General features: G+C 44.6%; 1 protein-coding gene across 1 annotated transcript in view; it reads right to left on the bottom strand.

Moving 5' to 3' along the window:
* The window catches only part of FMOD (fibromodulin), a 52,362-nt gene extending 44,873 nt beyond the window's left edge, over positions 1-7,489 (bottom strand). The window contains exon 1 of the mRNA XM_078644694.1: positions 7,371-7,489. The gene's annotated coding sequence lies outside the window, so the exon portion shown is untranslated. The remainder of the gene's footprint in view (positions 1-7,370) is intronic.
* Between the last annotated feature and the right edge of the window lie 7,795 nt (positions 7,490-15,284).

Raw genomic sequence — 15,284 nt, 5'->3', positions numbered from 1 at the left:
CGAATGCAGTTAACTAGTACACCACCACCTACAGCTTCCATATTTTCTCGCCAGAAGGGACCTCCATCCACCTCGACCTCCATTCCTCAATTAGTGGTGCTGTAAGTGCACAACGTACTAAATTTCGGCAACACAAATCCTCCAGTTCATCTGACATTAGCAGCATTCCCAGTATCGCCTCCTCCGGCCCCACAGACATTTGAAGTCCGCAGTTTGGGACTTCTTTAGTGTTAGCCCAACAAGGGAAAACATAGCCATTTGTACCATTTGTAAGGTTCGAGTTAGTCGTGGTAAGCTTGGTACCAACTATGGTACCAGAGGCCAGAGAGGTCATCTTGAGAGACAGCACACTGTCAAATGGCATGCGCACCTAAGAGAGATCAAGGCAGCCCGAATTGCAAGCCAACAAATTGTATCCGTTGATGTTTCATCTGCTGATGACGAGGAGGAAGAAGCGTCAAACATTTCTTCAGTTACACCCAGTACCCCTGTCAGCAGCACACCCCCTGCAAGATATATGAGCCAAACTAAGAGTGTGGGAGAGAGTGAGACTGAGCGTAACTGGGTCGAAGAAGTCATCATCATCCCGTACAATGGTCTAGCCCACCATTAGAAGCATGTTGTTTTCAGATGCGCCATTTGAACGCAACCACCCAACGGCGCGTCTGTATAACACTAAGCTGGCTAAAATGCTAGCGCTGGACCTTCTCCCTTTTTCTTTTGTGGTAGGGGTGGGTTTTCTTGAAATGGTGGCAACGCTATGCCCTAAATGGAAGGTTCCTAGCCGGTTCTATTTTGCCAGAGTTGCGGTTCCAGCACTACATGAAGATGTGCTGGAGGTGATTGGGGCAGCTTTGCAGAAGAGTGCTGTTCACACTATACATCTGACAACAGACATGTGGACCAGTTGCCAAGCCACTGATTACATGTGCATCACTGCACACTGGGTCTCTTTTTCAGGGGTTAAAGCAAAGCTAAACACAGATGTTGACACGGACAAAGTTTATAAAGCTGCTCGGAAACATGCAACAATAGCCATGTTTGCCATGGAGAAAAGTCATAAAGGAGAAAACATTTTGCATGAGTTTAACACAAAGGTCTTTGAATGGCTGTCCCCAAGAAAACGCATGATTGGTTATGTTTCCACGGATAATGGCGCCAATGTAGTTAAGGCCATGGATAAGGGTAACTATTTCAGAGTGCCGTGTTTGGCGCACTGTATAAACCTGGTTGTTAAAAAATTCTTGAGTGAAGAAAGTCCAGTCTCCGAGTTACTGACCACCTGCCGATGAATGTGCACACATTTCAACCATTCTTTTAAGGCCTGGAAGCAGCTGAGGTGCCTGCAACATGAACGTAAAGTGCCAGTGAAATCACTCATCCAGGAGGTGGCAACACGTTGGAACTCAACCTTCTACATGCTTGAGCGTCTGTATGAGCAGTATGCGGTAGTCGATCAGTATTTCTTTAACCTGGGTACACCTATGATAGACATGGGAGCTAGTTAAAAGCCTGACAGACATGCTTCGTCCTTTTGAGGTCTTCACGCGTGCAGTCAGCAGGGAGGACTGTAATTTGGGAAAAGCTATCCCATTGTTGCGCATGCTAGAGCACCAACTGAAGGCGGTATCTTCTACGTTTGAAAAAGATGGAAAGGAAGAAGCATTTGAGTTGGCGGAGAAGTTATTACACCGCCTACTTCGCGATGATCGTCTTGAAATGATCCACACAGAACAGCATTACATTTGTGCTACTATTCTGGATTCACGGTACAAAAAGGCAGTGGCAGGCAGAGTATTCTTTCCTTTTGATGACGCAGATGATACAAAGTACAAACATTAGCTAGCTGTGTCAGCCACTTGCTTTGAAAGAGAACAGCAGGAAATTGAAGGAAAAGGCAGTGCATCAGCATCAGCAGGCCATCCGCAGTCAAAAAAATCCACTTCTGCATCTGCGGCTGTGGCAGAAGTGAGTGATTTTCCCTCTCAGCCGTTAACGACACCAGCAACCGTATCATCTGCACCAGACACAACAGTAATATTGTGTGAAGAAGAGTATTGGCTAACTCAGCTTGGGTTTGCTTCTCAAATAGTCCCAGAAAAAAGTAAGCAAAGTGGAGGAACCCTGGAGAAGCCTGAGTCGGTGGTGCAGGCCTATCTGAATGAGTCAACAGAGGTCCATGTTCCTCATGACCCATTGGCGTATTGGCATGGGAAAAGAGATGTGTGGCCAGAGATCACCAACCTGGCTATAAATTACTTGTCTTGCCCACTCGCAAGCGTGTCTTCTGAACGTGTTTTCAGTGCTGCTGGTGGCATTGTAACTTCCAAAAGGACCCGCCTCTCGCCCAAAAATGTGGAGAGGTTAACAATGATCAAGATGAATCAGCACTTCATACCACCAGATTACAAAATACGAGAATGCACGCAGGAAGAAGACGAGGAGGACACCAACTTAGATGAGGGAAGTTCTTCCCTGTTAACTGACCTACTCCCGTCTGAATTAGCAGTGAAACTTGTTTTTGCCCGGGTTCACGGGTCTGGGGGCCTTGCTTGGAAGGTGTAATACCGGCTAAAAGTGGTTTGAAGAAAATCGGAGCAGAAAAAGTGTTTGCGCTTTTGATCACTTGCCTGTATTTGGGGTGCTGTTTGGGGGGCTTTTAGGTTGTTGGGGGTGGGTTTTGGGGTCTGAGAGCACTGCTGGCACATTCTAATGTTGATTGCATTTGTTTTACAGGAAATTCATGGTGGAAAGGGGGAGTTAGGGCCTAGCTGCAGAGCTCATTTGGACTGCATTCCAGGTAGGCCCACCGTTTCCTAAGTGTGGCGTTTCCCAGTTTTGCTTTTCGGCTTTTTGGGGGGGGGTGAAACTTGTTTTTGCCTGGGTTCACAGGTCTGGGGGCCTTGCTTGGAAGGTGTAATACCGGCTAAAAGTGGTTTGGAGAAATTCGGAGCAGAAAAAGTTTTTGCGCTTTTGATCACTTGCCTGTCTTTGGGGTGCTGTTTGGGGGGCTTTTAGGTTGTTGGGGGTGGGTTTTGGGGTCTGTGAGCACTGCTGGCACATTCTAATGTTGATTGCATTTGTTTTACAGGAAATCCATGGTGGAAAAGGGGAGTTAGGGCCTAGCTGCAGAGCTCATTTGGACTGCATTCCAGGTAGGCCCAAAGTTTTCTAAGTGTGGCTTTTCCCGTATTTTGCCTTTTGGCTTGTTGGGGGTGTTAAACTTGTTTTCGCCCAGGTTGACAGTTCTGGGGCCATTGCTTGGAAGGTCTAATACCCGAAAGAAAGTGTTTTGGAGACAATCCCTGGGGAAAAAGTTTTTGCATTTTCTGAGATTTCGCTCACTCTACTGTTTTCGGGGGGCTGTTTGTGGGGGTTCCTGGTGTTTGTGGGGGGGTATGCGAGTCTTGGAGCAATGCTGGGTATGGATACTTTTGCGTGCTTGCAAGTGGTTTGAATACAATCCATGGTGGGTAAAGGGGGATTTGGGTCTACTTTACTTTCAAAATACGTTTGGTCACCATTTTCTACTAGGCCTCTGACAGGTAGCAGTATCGCACGTTTTTGAGATCTGATTGGGGGTCTTCTACATTTTTGTGACTGGGTTTAGTAAGGGTCTGGGAGCACTGCTGGGAAGGTCTAATTTTGTTCTAAAACACAGTTTACAGTACACCTAGCTTGAGGGGAAAGATCCGCTAAATTAATTCGCCCATACTTATTTATCCTTCAAAAGGAGACTCAGAGTACGCACTTTCAAAAATATTGTACTGTCTATTAGGAAACTCAAAGTGTGACTTTTTGCACTACACAGCGTAGATACCTTATATTTATTTGTCAGTGGTGTTCTAATATAACTTCCTGTTTTTCCATTAATAATTACAGGCCGGGTTTCAGCCTGTGCAATGGGAAAAAAGGATGAAGTCAGGCTTCACATTAGCGAGCCGCAATTCAGCATCCGCCAGGCAGGCAGTGGACAGGGTGTCTTCTGGTCACCAACATTGATGGACGGAGCGTCAGATGGAATGGAGGAGTCCCGCTAATAAGAGGAATGGTTGGATGCATGCAACTTCCCAAATTCAACAGGACAACTACAACAACATACAGATACAGTATCCGTTCTTTTCTAATTATCTTTTAAGTAATGTTGTTGCTGTGAACTTCTATGATTGTGACTCTGCATTTCTTTGATCTCTGCTTCTAAATTCATCCCTACAGCCATTGTATAGGTTTTACTTCTGCTATTTTTCAAACCTAATTTAATGTACGAAGTGTTACTCTGAGTGCAGAGATAGGCAAGTGAAAACGTATAATTACTGCAGCCCTGTACTGTCGCATTCTTTCATTCACGGTTGTCTAAAGTACTACTTACTTTTCAGTAACCATGCATGCAGTAGTGCATGCACTTCCTTTATGTCACTTAAAAGATTTATGGATAGCTTTGTACTCAAAGATTTGTTTATCTTGAATTATTGTTTGATTGATGTGTGACTAAATGACAGCAATAATTCCACACACTTGCTGGGGAGGATAAGGTCATAGCAACAGGCTGGTGAAGGAATCCGAGGATATATCTTACTCAGCTTGACACAGACCCATGACTATTGGCAAATAAAAGCAGATTTTCATGTGCGCCATCAACTTGATTGCTCATCAAGAACATCCTCCTCCTAGGCATGGCAAATGATTACGCTGCTGTGTCCTTCACCTTCAGTACTATTTCTTATAGTAGTAGCCAATGTCAAAGAAATTCAACGCAAGTAGTAGTTATACTTTCAATACTTTACCATTTGTTAGGCTACATTGTGGCATTGTTCTAGTGTACTGTCACCTGCTATATTCTCTATCGTACCGTTCTAATGCTACGGTAAGGACAAACAAGGTTTCATTTTCTTTTTTTTCAGATGCTGCAACTGCCACTGTGTAACACCACTAGTACCACCGCAATGATGACATTTCATCCGCCCAGGATTGCCAACCTTAATCGCCATTTCCCGTGCAGCCAGCCCTGTGCCTAGCCCTATTTCCAAACACAAATTACAGGTAAGATAAGCGTTTGGGGGGAGGTAGTATAATGGAGTATTAGGAGAGACGAGAGACTGACGGTCCTAGGACTATTGAATTCACTTACTCTGTGAGAGGCACTTAGTTTTGAAAACATTTGGGCAATTACTTATACAACTTGAATCAAGATGCCACTTAAGTTTCAGGAAAACAAACTTACTGTTAAACCCCCACCCACCAGCCTCAAAAGCAGTAAAAAACACATATGCTAAGATAAAGTTTAAAGTATATTTATAGCCCTAACATAAATAATCTCCCGCAAGACCCAACCCACCCCCCTCCCGAACCCCAACGAATGTCCATGAAAACTAAGTCCAAAAAAGTAGAAAACCCAACTACCAATTCCCACCCCCCAGAAGTCTTTAAAAAAAGGGGCAAGGGACAGTCTCCTCCTACTGCTGGCTGTTGTTGACTTTTCGGGCCAGGTCGGCATGCTCCTTGCGGAGGGTCTCGAGCAGGGTTTTGGTGTTGAGCAGCTCCTGCTCGAGGTAGGACACCCTCAGTGAAAGGCGATGCAACCTTTTTTTGGTACTGCTGTGGGGGGCAGCTGATTTTTTTGCTGCTCGGTGGTGGAGGGTGGCTGCGGTACCCCGGCTCCGTACCGCTGGAGACCTGCGCTGACTGGCTGACACAGGGAGCGCGGAGGAGGATGCAGCTGTACCGGTCGATGTTGTGGTCGACTGCGTGTCCCCCTCCTCCTGGGCCACCAGCCGCCGATATTCGGCGACAGTCGCCTCCAGCCTCCGTTGCCGGGCCCTTTTAGCCAGCTCCTTCCATGTTGGTTTGGAAGGAGCATCTATATGAAGAAAGAAAGACATAGTCTGTAACCAATGCTCTTTAAGATTAACACAAAATGATTCAGCAGAAAGTTGTGTCACAGTAGAACTAGCAACTTGCAAGCGCAGTACATAACTATTGTGGCCAGTATCTATCTAGCCTCCCACTTCTTCATCCTTGCTCTAACATTAGTGGGAGTTTAAGGAATCAATTCTACAAGCACTATGGACTCACTCGATTAGAGTCGACTATAACAGTACACCCGTCTTATTCTTCTTCTTCTCTCTTGTTTAGCAAAATTGGTACGTTAACTTCTGCAATCCAGCATAATGCCAGCGCAGTCAACTTGCACCCGAGAAAAACAGACGCCCGCCATGATGAGTGAGACAGACTCGCGTTACTGTACCGGTCCAGTACATGCAGGTGGTGATGCTCTTACTTTTCTATTACCGGTGGCACCGAGAATACTCTGTTACAAGATCTACTGCTTAATTAATTTAACTTTTACCCTACAGTGCCAATGAATACTAGAAAAGGAAAATGAAGAAGATAAATAATCTGATTATCTATCACTGCACATGGTATGTATTTTCTTACATATGGGATGACTTTAGGTGCTTTGCTTTTTATTGAGTGAACAGTGATACATTCACACATGAATGACCGAGTTCTACTAAGCTTATTAACAGAGGTAGTGAGTGGCCATCGTAATAGCCGGATATATGCTGTGCTTGCAATACAAACTACTGCTACTATTCATGGTAGTATTCGGACAAAATTAAAACTTCTTTTCCTTGCCTTTCCTACACTGGAACGGACATGCGGGTGCGGTGGTACATGCTCTTCAAAGTAACACTTAGTTCATTCAGTGACCGTCTACTCTCTCTAGATACACATATGCTATCTAAGAGTCAGATAGTACCATGATCCAGGCATCCATCCATTCAAACTATATGTCAATCATTCTTCTTCATGTCTCTCATCGGGACAAACCTTACGTTTTCTCACGGGAAAACAACCTTTTCATTTTATTTGGGAAACCGCAAGTCATACATCCGTTCTTGACTTGAATTTCAACCAAAGGATATATTGCGCACACATACAGTTTCTGTTTCACCCACCAAGGCTGTTCTCCACCCACCCATCCTTGCTTCATCCTTCACCCAGCCATGCATCATATTCCTTCCCAGCCACCTCGGGCACCAATCAAACACGTATCATTCTTCTTTGTCAGTCATCATTACTTTTAACTTGCTCGTCCTTCCACACTTACTTACACCCTTCTTTCGCTTTTCGTTCATCCCATCCATCAAGTTTATCTCTGATCTGATTTGGATTCTCGAAAAAAAATTCACCGCTCAGTTGAAGTACATTTAGAGGAGGCTACTACCTGGTTGATAAAAACTTTGTTCTAACTTTGAAAGTTTTCTTAACAATATAGTAACTTGACTGTACAACATATATACTACACCCGTGCAGAGAGCACACTCTGCAGTCTGCAATCTCAATAAGTAAGGAATATAAGAGCTTACCACTGCCCGCCACTACTGTGGCAACCCTCACAGCAGCATCCTCCGGCACTTGCACCGCCCCCTCCCCAGAAGTGTCCTCCTCCACCTCCGCGCTGGCCCCGGCACCAGATGTTCCACCTACAAAGTACATTTAAGAATGTTAGATGTCATAGACATATACCACTCACTAGTATTTTGTCTAGGAATGAAGAAATGTGAATACAGAAACCAATCTAATAATTTGTGACTGTCTACTCTAAAGTAAAAATGTCCATTTTTCCAGGGAATGGTGTTGTCTTGCTGCACTTTTTGGCACAACTGATGAATGCTTCCTTTTTAACACGCACCATTTTTCTCATAACAGACAGAAGCTTCACTTCTAAGAACAAGAGCAAGATCAGATCATCATCACTAGGACGGAGTGACCAATGATTCAGAACCAAAAAGAAAAATTAAAGTTCAAACCAGGTGAGGGCTCGGCTCGCCCACAATAAATGTGTGAAATAAATCACTAAGTAAGCACTTTCCCATTTTTAATCAACCGTTTATGTTTTATGACAAACTTGATTTTTAATAAATGTGTTTACTTTTAATAAAGCTTTAAAACTTAAATAGACTTTGTGGTTTTTGGTCAAGTGTGACTGAGAAAAAAGTTTTGCAATTTGCAAGCATGAGTCCGTGCCTCTGACACTTCTGGACTCTGACTCCGTACTCTTGTCCTGCGTTGGATAATCATCATTGGGGATCAATCATCGATGAATTCGGGAGCTAAATGACTCTGCCACACTATCTAGTCAGTAAGGAGATTGGGGGTTCTTCAAAGTCTGTTATCACTGAGGTATGTGGAAAGTCTACCTGCGCCTATTATAATTAGGGCTCCCGGTTTTCCGTTTAAACGGATTTTTACATATAAATACAGACGGAAAACATTTTTTCCTTTGTCTGTATTTATATGTAAAAACGGGTAAATACTAGTAAATGGCCGTGCTTCAGCCCAGAGTTGCCATGCCCCTGTTCCTTTTGTTGCTGCCCCAGCCCTTCCTTTGAACTCCGCATCTGTTGACAAGTTTCTTTCTGTGGCCTCAGGGGACAGATTAATGGTGCGCAGCGCCAAGGGGCTCAAAGTGCTTCAGACGTGTGACCCCCGCTGCCCCCCCTGTGTGTCAGCCCGGCTTCCCGGGTCACACACAGCTGCACAAGTACTTCAGAGGTCTTTAAAAGACCATTTATTTAATAACGAGGCTTTGTTGTGTTTTCTCACCTCTTCACTTCATAGCGTCCCTGCATCTCTGCTCTGCAAATTGCTGGGAGAATCAGCCCTCACTCCCCCCCCCCCCCCCGAAATTCTTCATAGCACACACCCCGTAATTTGGCTCTACATCCCAGCCCAGGTAGAAGGGAGCAGGGCATTTGCAAAACAAAGGATTCTTGGCAGGGCACATTAGCGAGCCATCAAGGAGGTGTTACACATCAGGCGCCAAAGGAAGGCAACCTGTGTCATCAATCTCCATAAAAAGGGGAATAGGGCACTCGAAAATCAAACACTGACACCCACACAGAAGCCTGTTTTATCTCACTGTTGTGGTTTATGCTCCTATTTTCAGAGCTGTAAAACAATTTGCGTAAACTCAAGTGTAAAGGTTTAAAATGCCTTTCATACTTTACTGGGTGCTTTTACCCTGGACCGTGTATTTAATTGCCCAGGGTTGTTTCATGAAAAATAAAGGGCCCTCTTAGCCAATGCTCTTCTTCCTCACAGACACTGCGAGAGTGGACGGGTCTCGACTCTGCCACCACCAACGAAAGGCCCGCAAGCACACATTGCACCGAGAGCACCTGCAATAGCTGGAAATCACATTTCATGACGCCTGACATCATTGATGAGTCACAGAAATTCTGTCATGAAATGTGAAAGAATGTCACAAGCAGCGTTGTGCAAATTGTTAACTTTACTAAAATTAGGAGAAATTAGAAACGTTTTCAGAACCATTTACCGCCTCCATCTTGCAGTCCCATTCCAAGTGTCTGCCCGCCCAGAGTGACAGTGGGCAAACACACTAACTCATCAACTGAAAAAGCATCAGTTATTTCATGTCAGGATCCATTACATATTCTGTATCCACACTTTAAATTCTGCAACCATGCTGTGATGACACTGAACAGCACTGGGTTTTCATAATGCCAAATAATGCACTGCAGGATGAATAGTTTTTGGCCAAGCAGCATTTGTTTTACATTAAGGGCTGGTATTCTACATGTACACATTTCATTAAAAAAAATGTTAATAAACGTTAGTGCGCAAACGCAGTTACACAGAGGAAAACAGAAATTCTCAAATTGAGAGTACTCGATAGTTAAGTAGACAGGTGTGCACCTGTGAGAGGTGTGAGGTTTTGCGTTGTCCCAGTCACAGTTTCCACTCCTATATTTGATAACAATATTCCCCAGCATAAAACGTTATCTCTCATTACCCCAAGAACACCTTCTATTGCAAATAGCTAGAGTTCAGGGCAGCGGTCTCTCAATAGGCCCTTCCTCTGCCGCATGTGCCTGTACAGTGTTTAATGGTGAGTGATGATTGTATGTGCTGAGGGCTGTCTGAAATAATGTGGTCAGGCCCAGAATGTTGGGAAAACATTAGCCTATGTTATCTCATGTTCTGGGTCTGCAACAACTAGTTCTAGATCCAACTTTTATTGCTGGACGCACACTTAACCCCATGTCTGTCTGCAGCCTGGTGGCTTGTGGTGTCCCTTTTTCATTGTGATCGTTGTGTGTTGAGTTTGTTGCCATGTAGTTTGTTGTTCCCTCGGCTCTTGTGTCCGTGTTTTTTGGGGACTGAAATAAATGTGGAAAAATACTAGCTGTAGCTTCATTTTTTGCTTGTGGCAAAAATAAATGCGGATAAATACAGAAAAAATGCCCAAAAAATAAATATGGATAAATACAGACGGAAATGGCAAAAAAATAAATACCATAAAACCGGGAGCCCTAATTATAATTGATAAACAATGCACTATTTAGTGTCCATAGTTCTGTTTGTGCAGATTTGTCCCTGCAACAGTAGTAGTATGGATTGTCCTCCTATCCAAACCAAAAGTAAAGTAGTATCTTATTCTTTCTTGGTGGTCATTCGCATTTTATTGTTGGGAGTTGTCAAAGCATAAACATTTTGAAGACTTGAAAAGACATTATGGACAATCCCAGAGGACTGCACTCAGTTCATAGAGCTATTGATGACTAGAATGGGAGTTTCGTTTGACACCTTTTGCCAACTGTGCAATCTTAGTTAGCTACACAGACAGACTAATAAGAATAATCTAGTAATACCACAGGGAGTCATAGTAGAGGCAGGATAAGAATTTAGATACAGTCTACAAGAAGATCAAAGACGATTTAGAAAAAATCGAATGAGGAACGCTTGGAATAAATAGGTACTCTATATTAAAATGAAAACTTACTGGGGCCAGCAAAGGAGCCCTCGCCTGACCGATCCTGGCCTTCTAAAGAAGCAGCAACAACCACCTCCTCCTCTGTCCTCTTGCCCCTCGGGGGAGCTGATGTACAACATGAAAGAAAGAAAGACCCGAAAACATGGATGATTGTTGTCAACCAAATCAAACATTTCAAAAGAACAATAACGAAATATTTTGCGAAATAGCAAATAAACAACTATCCCACGGGATATATTGACCTATCTCATGTGGTCTACTACGATATTAGTATTGCTCGATTTGCGGACCGTCGACTTGGAAAGTTATGTAACTCACTAAACAAAGTACTAAAAAGGTTCGCCTAGGACTGGCAGGCAGTAGTCCGCAGCACTCGAAGTGACACACAAACTCCATTGTGATTGCAGATCAGTGACAACACTAAAAAGTTTCCTACTACATTAACCAGTCAATAAAATACTCAAACTATCAATCCACCACCACTATTTCTTCTTATTGCCAGGTGTACAAAGGAAGGACTGGACTTGAGTCGGGGCAGATTTACAAGCCCCTTGCGGCTCTTTAACTCCGTTGTTGCGTGACTTTTGTGACGCAGCGGCAGTACAAAAGAGGTGCCATGGTGCGGCGTATATTAACAACATGACGCATATGGGAGATGCATCACGTTGTGAAGCCCTGCACCATCAGGGGGCGTTCCGGCGCAAGGGAGGGTTCCTGCGCAGGAATGCATCCTAAAAGTGGCTGAGGGAAATCTACAAGATTTCAATCAGTCACTTTTAGGACAATGATGCGTCACTTAAACCCTGCGCCTGTTTGAAGCAGACGTACGGCTTGACGCAGCATTGGGGAGAAAGGGAACCCCAGAGCATTGCTGGAGCTGCGCCATCGTTGCGATGCAACTCCAGCAATGCGCCGCCTTTACGACACAGATGCGTAACGCTTCGGTGACGTTTTGGGTCCATGGTGCGCATTGTAAATACGGCGCACCATGGGTGGTGGTGGCGTGGCGCACAATTACTGGCGCATCTCTGCTAATTTGCAGGGATGCGCCGGTAATTGCAAATCTGCCCCTTAGTGTTGCAGTTCTGTAAACTACACTCAAACATAATTTCTCAGGCCAATGAAATGAACACAAAATCGAAAACAAATAAGCATAGTAGCAACGCTACTGAGAAGGAGAGCAGTGCACCTGAAATACACAGAAGATTTTGAAATATAATTTACCTACAATGTAATCGGCAGCATTATTGCTCTTGATAAAAAAAACAAAAATGTGCAATATAATAACACACAGAGCAGGAGAAAACAGAGTAGTGATGAAATAGCTACTACTACTCACCAAGCCCGGGGAGCAAGTCGTGTTCCCGGTCCAGGAGATCCGTCCAACGGTGGGTGGCCTGGTTGTAGGTGCGCCGGACCCGAGAGTGTTCAAACATGGCCCGGCACACCTTCTCCCACCGCTTCCGGCGCTCCCGGAGCCCGTAGCCGCTTGCGATGTTGCAACCTGCCGCAATGGTCCTGGGGAGGCGGCGCTGTACAAAGAACACTAGTGCAGCCACCTCCTCCGCGCTAAAGATCTCCCGTGGCATCACTAGCTCCCCCCTCAAACGCCCGCACGGGAGCAGGGGCACGGGGTGCGGGACCCTTCCCCTTCTCGAGGTGCTTCCCGGCTCCCTTTACCATGGTCCGGGCAGAAAGGAAGATAAATAATAAAGAAGAAATAGAATAGGGAAGAAGAAAAGAAAAGAGTTTAAAAAAGTAGTTTAAAATTAACCAAAAGTAGCAGAAAACACAAAAATGTAGAGCTAGAAAAATAGAGGGATAGATAATAAGTAAAATAGATTAAAAAAACTTCAAACAAGCAAAGGATGGCAGAGATTGATAGAGGATACAGAAAGGATGCCCAGAACCATAGCAATGAATGAAAAACAAGATGGCCGCGCCCATTCACGACCGCGTGGGTAAGTTCGCGTGAGATTTCCCCCCGCGATCACACGCGAACTTGTATTAGCGAGCCGCACACTTTGTAAGATTACACATAGCGCCCGGAAATGGAAATACGTCACGCAAACAAGATGGCCATGCCCATGTACGACTGCTAGCGTAACTTCGCGTCGTTGCGCTACAAGCGGCTTGCGAAAACGCAAAAAATCATGCGAACTAACACGCCGCAAAAAAACAAATCACATATTCGCACGAATTCGCGGCTTCCGAATTCGATCTCGCGCAAATTCGCACCCCGCGAATCACGCTAAATTGCAGAAAAACGATTTTTGCAAAACTGAAAGCACTCAGTAGGTGCAAAAGTTCAAGCTCATTATTAGTAACCATTCCCTGCAGTGCTTCCTGAGGGGCCCCTCCAGAGTCCAGTTGCCTACTTGCAACTATTCTATGACACTGCTCTGACCCTCACAGCAGGCTCAGAGAATAGCTACAAGTATGCCACAAAGGTCCTGCTAAAAAAAATTACACTGCAACAGAAAGCAATTACAGATAAGGAATCAGGTGCCAGACTGGAAGTTCAAATTCAGTGACACATTAATCAGCCCCTAATTCATTCATGTCAGTTGAGGCAGGGCAGGTGTGCTAATGAATTTTGCAAAACTGAAAGCTCATCATTAATCAGGAAGCACTTACAGCTAAGGAAGCAGGTGCCAGATCAAATTCAGTGACACATTTAACAGCCCCAAATTAACTCATGTCAGTTGAGGCAGGGCAGGTGTGCTTTTCCCCCCATAATCTACAGTGATGAACCAGAGGGTGTGATGAACCAGAGGTGGCATGGGTGAACCAGAGGGTGGCAGTGGTGAAACAGAGGGTGCTGTGAATGATGAATCAGACGTAGAAACAACATGGTCGCGACCGTTGTGACCCGACAAGTAAGTTTGCGAACTCGTAAAAAACCCTCGCGAACTGTCAGAAACCCTTGTGAACACAAAAAAAATCGCAAAAGTTCGCGAATTTTGCGGATTGCGAATCCGTACATACGCAAATTCGTGAATGGCGAATTCGCAAAATTCGCCCATACTTAGTGCTAACAATACCGATACCATCCTTTAGGCTCACTCCCTTACTTTAGGTTTAGGTTTAGGTTAGCCCTCTGTTCTAACTAGGATACCCTGACTAACTAGCATCCAGTAATGGCACGACGGAAAGATGCAGGTGTTTCAGGGATTGTTGGGACTTTAGATGCTTATTTGATTAGGGCTGAATCAGCCGTTAGCAAGGAAATCATTTTGACAGAACATAGGCTTTCTATGGACCCCACATTTGGTAGATTATCAACTACTCCTGGCCCAATTAACAACCAGACACAAATTACTCCCCCTCCGGGCCAAATAATGGTTGCCCAGATAGAGGATGACATCTCCTCAGTAAGTGACAGTATGATCTCTGGGTCGCCAGAGCTTGCACCTAGCCCAGTAAAGTCTAGACTACGGACTAGAGGACCGAAACAAAAGCTAGCTTCTAACTCTTTCAAAAAACACCATTATCTCAAAAAAAGGTAGAGTAACTAAACAGAACCACACAGATGCAGGCTGTAAGGTGGTAACCTTGGCGGAAATACATGACACTGGAAAAAGAGATGATAGAAGTATAACTGCCAATGTCCGGTGCGATGGTGGATTATTGAACTGCAGTTATGGTGGGGGAGACTTTTGGGGGAATCTAGAAGGTATGATGCAAATCCTGTTGGAACCTATCATGTTAAAATTAAGTGGGGTAGAGTCAAGGCTTTCGCTCTAGGAGTCCTCAATGGTGAACTGCCTGAAAGTGACAGACACAGCACATATAAATGCAAAAAACATACCCCCTTTAAGCATGAATAATAGGATAGATGGCAATAGTTCTAAGGTGACTGATCCAGCACCAAGTAGCTTAAGCCCTATGGATCTAGATGGTACCAGTAATTCCAGTGGAAACACAAGAGGGAATTACCCTACATCACATCCACCAAGCACAGGGAGGAAAACACCTATACCTGATTCTCATCAAAGGACTGGTGAGGGATCTAGTGTGGTACAAAGACCCGTAGTTATCGATCTCCATCCAGAAGCGACCCCATATGTGGTCATACTGGGCCATGCTCCTGTTCTCCCTCCAGGAGAAACTGAGAGCTATGAACAATTACGGAATAAAACTACGTTTTGGCTCAGTCAAAATACCTCAGGTGGGATGAATATCTCTAACAGTATAATAATGGTACGCAGGGTCAGCTGGATAGGTAGATCAAATAAGACAGGTAGCGGGGACTGTATCATTGTTAATTTTGATAACTCTTTTATCGCTGGTCGGCTATTATTAAGTGGTCAATGCCACCAGCGAATGACTGGCACGGCAATTGAACTACTACCCTTAGGGTTCTTTTATAGGCCTTCAAGTGGGAGGGGTACGATAAGATTCAACCAGGGTGGAAACTGGCGTATGGGAGATCAGTCGAGGGTGAGATCTCACGCTGACTGTTCTCTCTCCAGGTTACAAC

This window comes from Lissotriton helveticus, chromosome 5_1 (assembly GCF_964261635.1).
Source record: "Lissotriton helveticus chromosome 5_1, aLisHel1.1, whole genome shotgun sequence".
NCBI lineage: Eukaryota > Metazoa > Chordata > Amphibia > Caudata > Salamandridae > Lissotriton > Lissotriton helveticus.
Note: the sequence above shows the minus strand (reverse complement) of the source record. Positions and strands in the feature narration are given on the sequence as shown.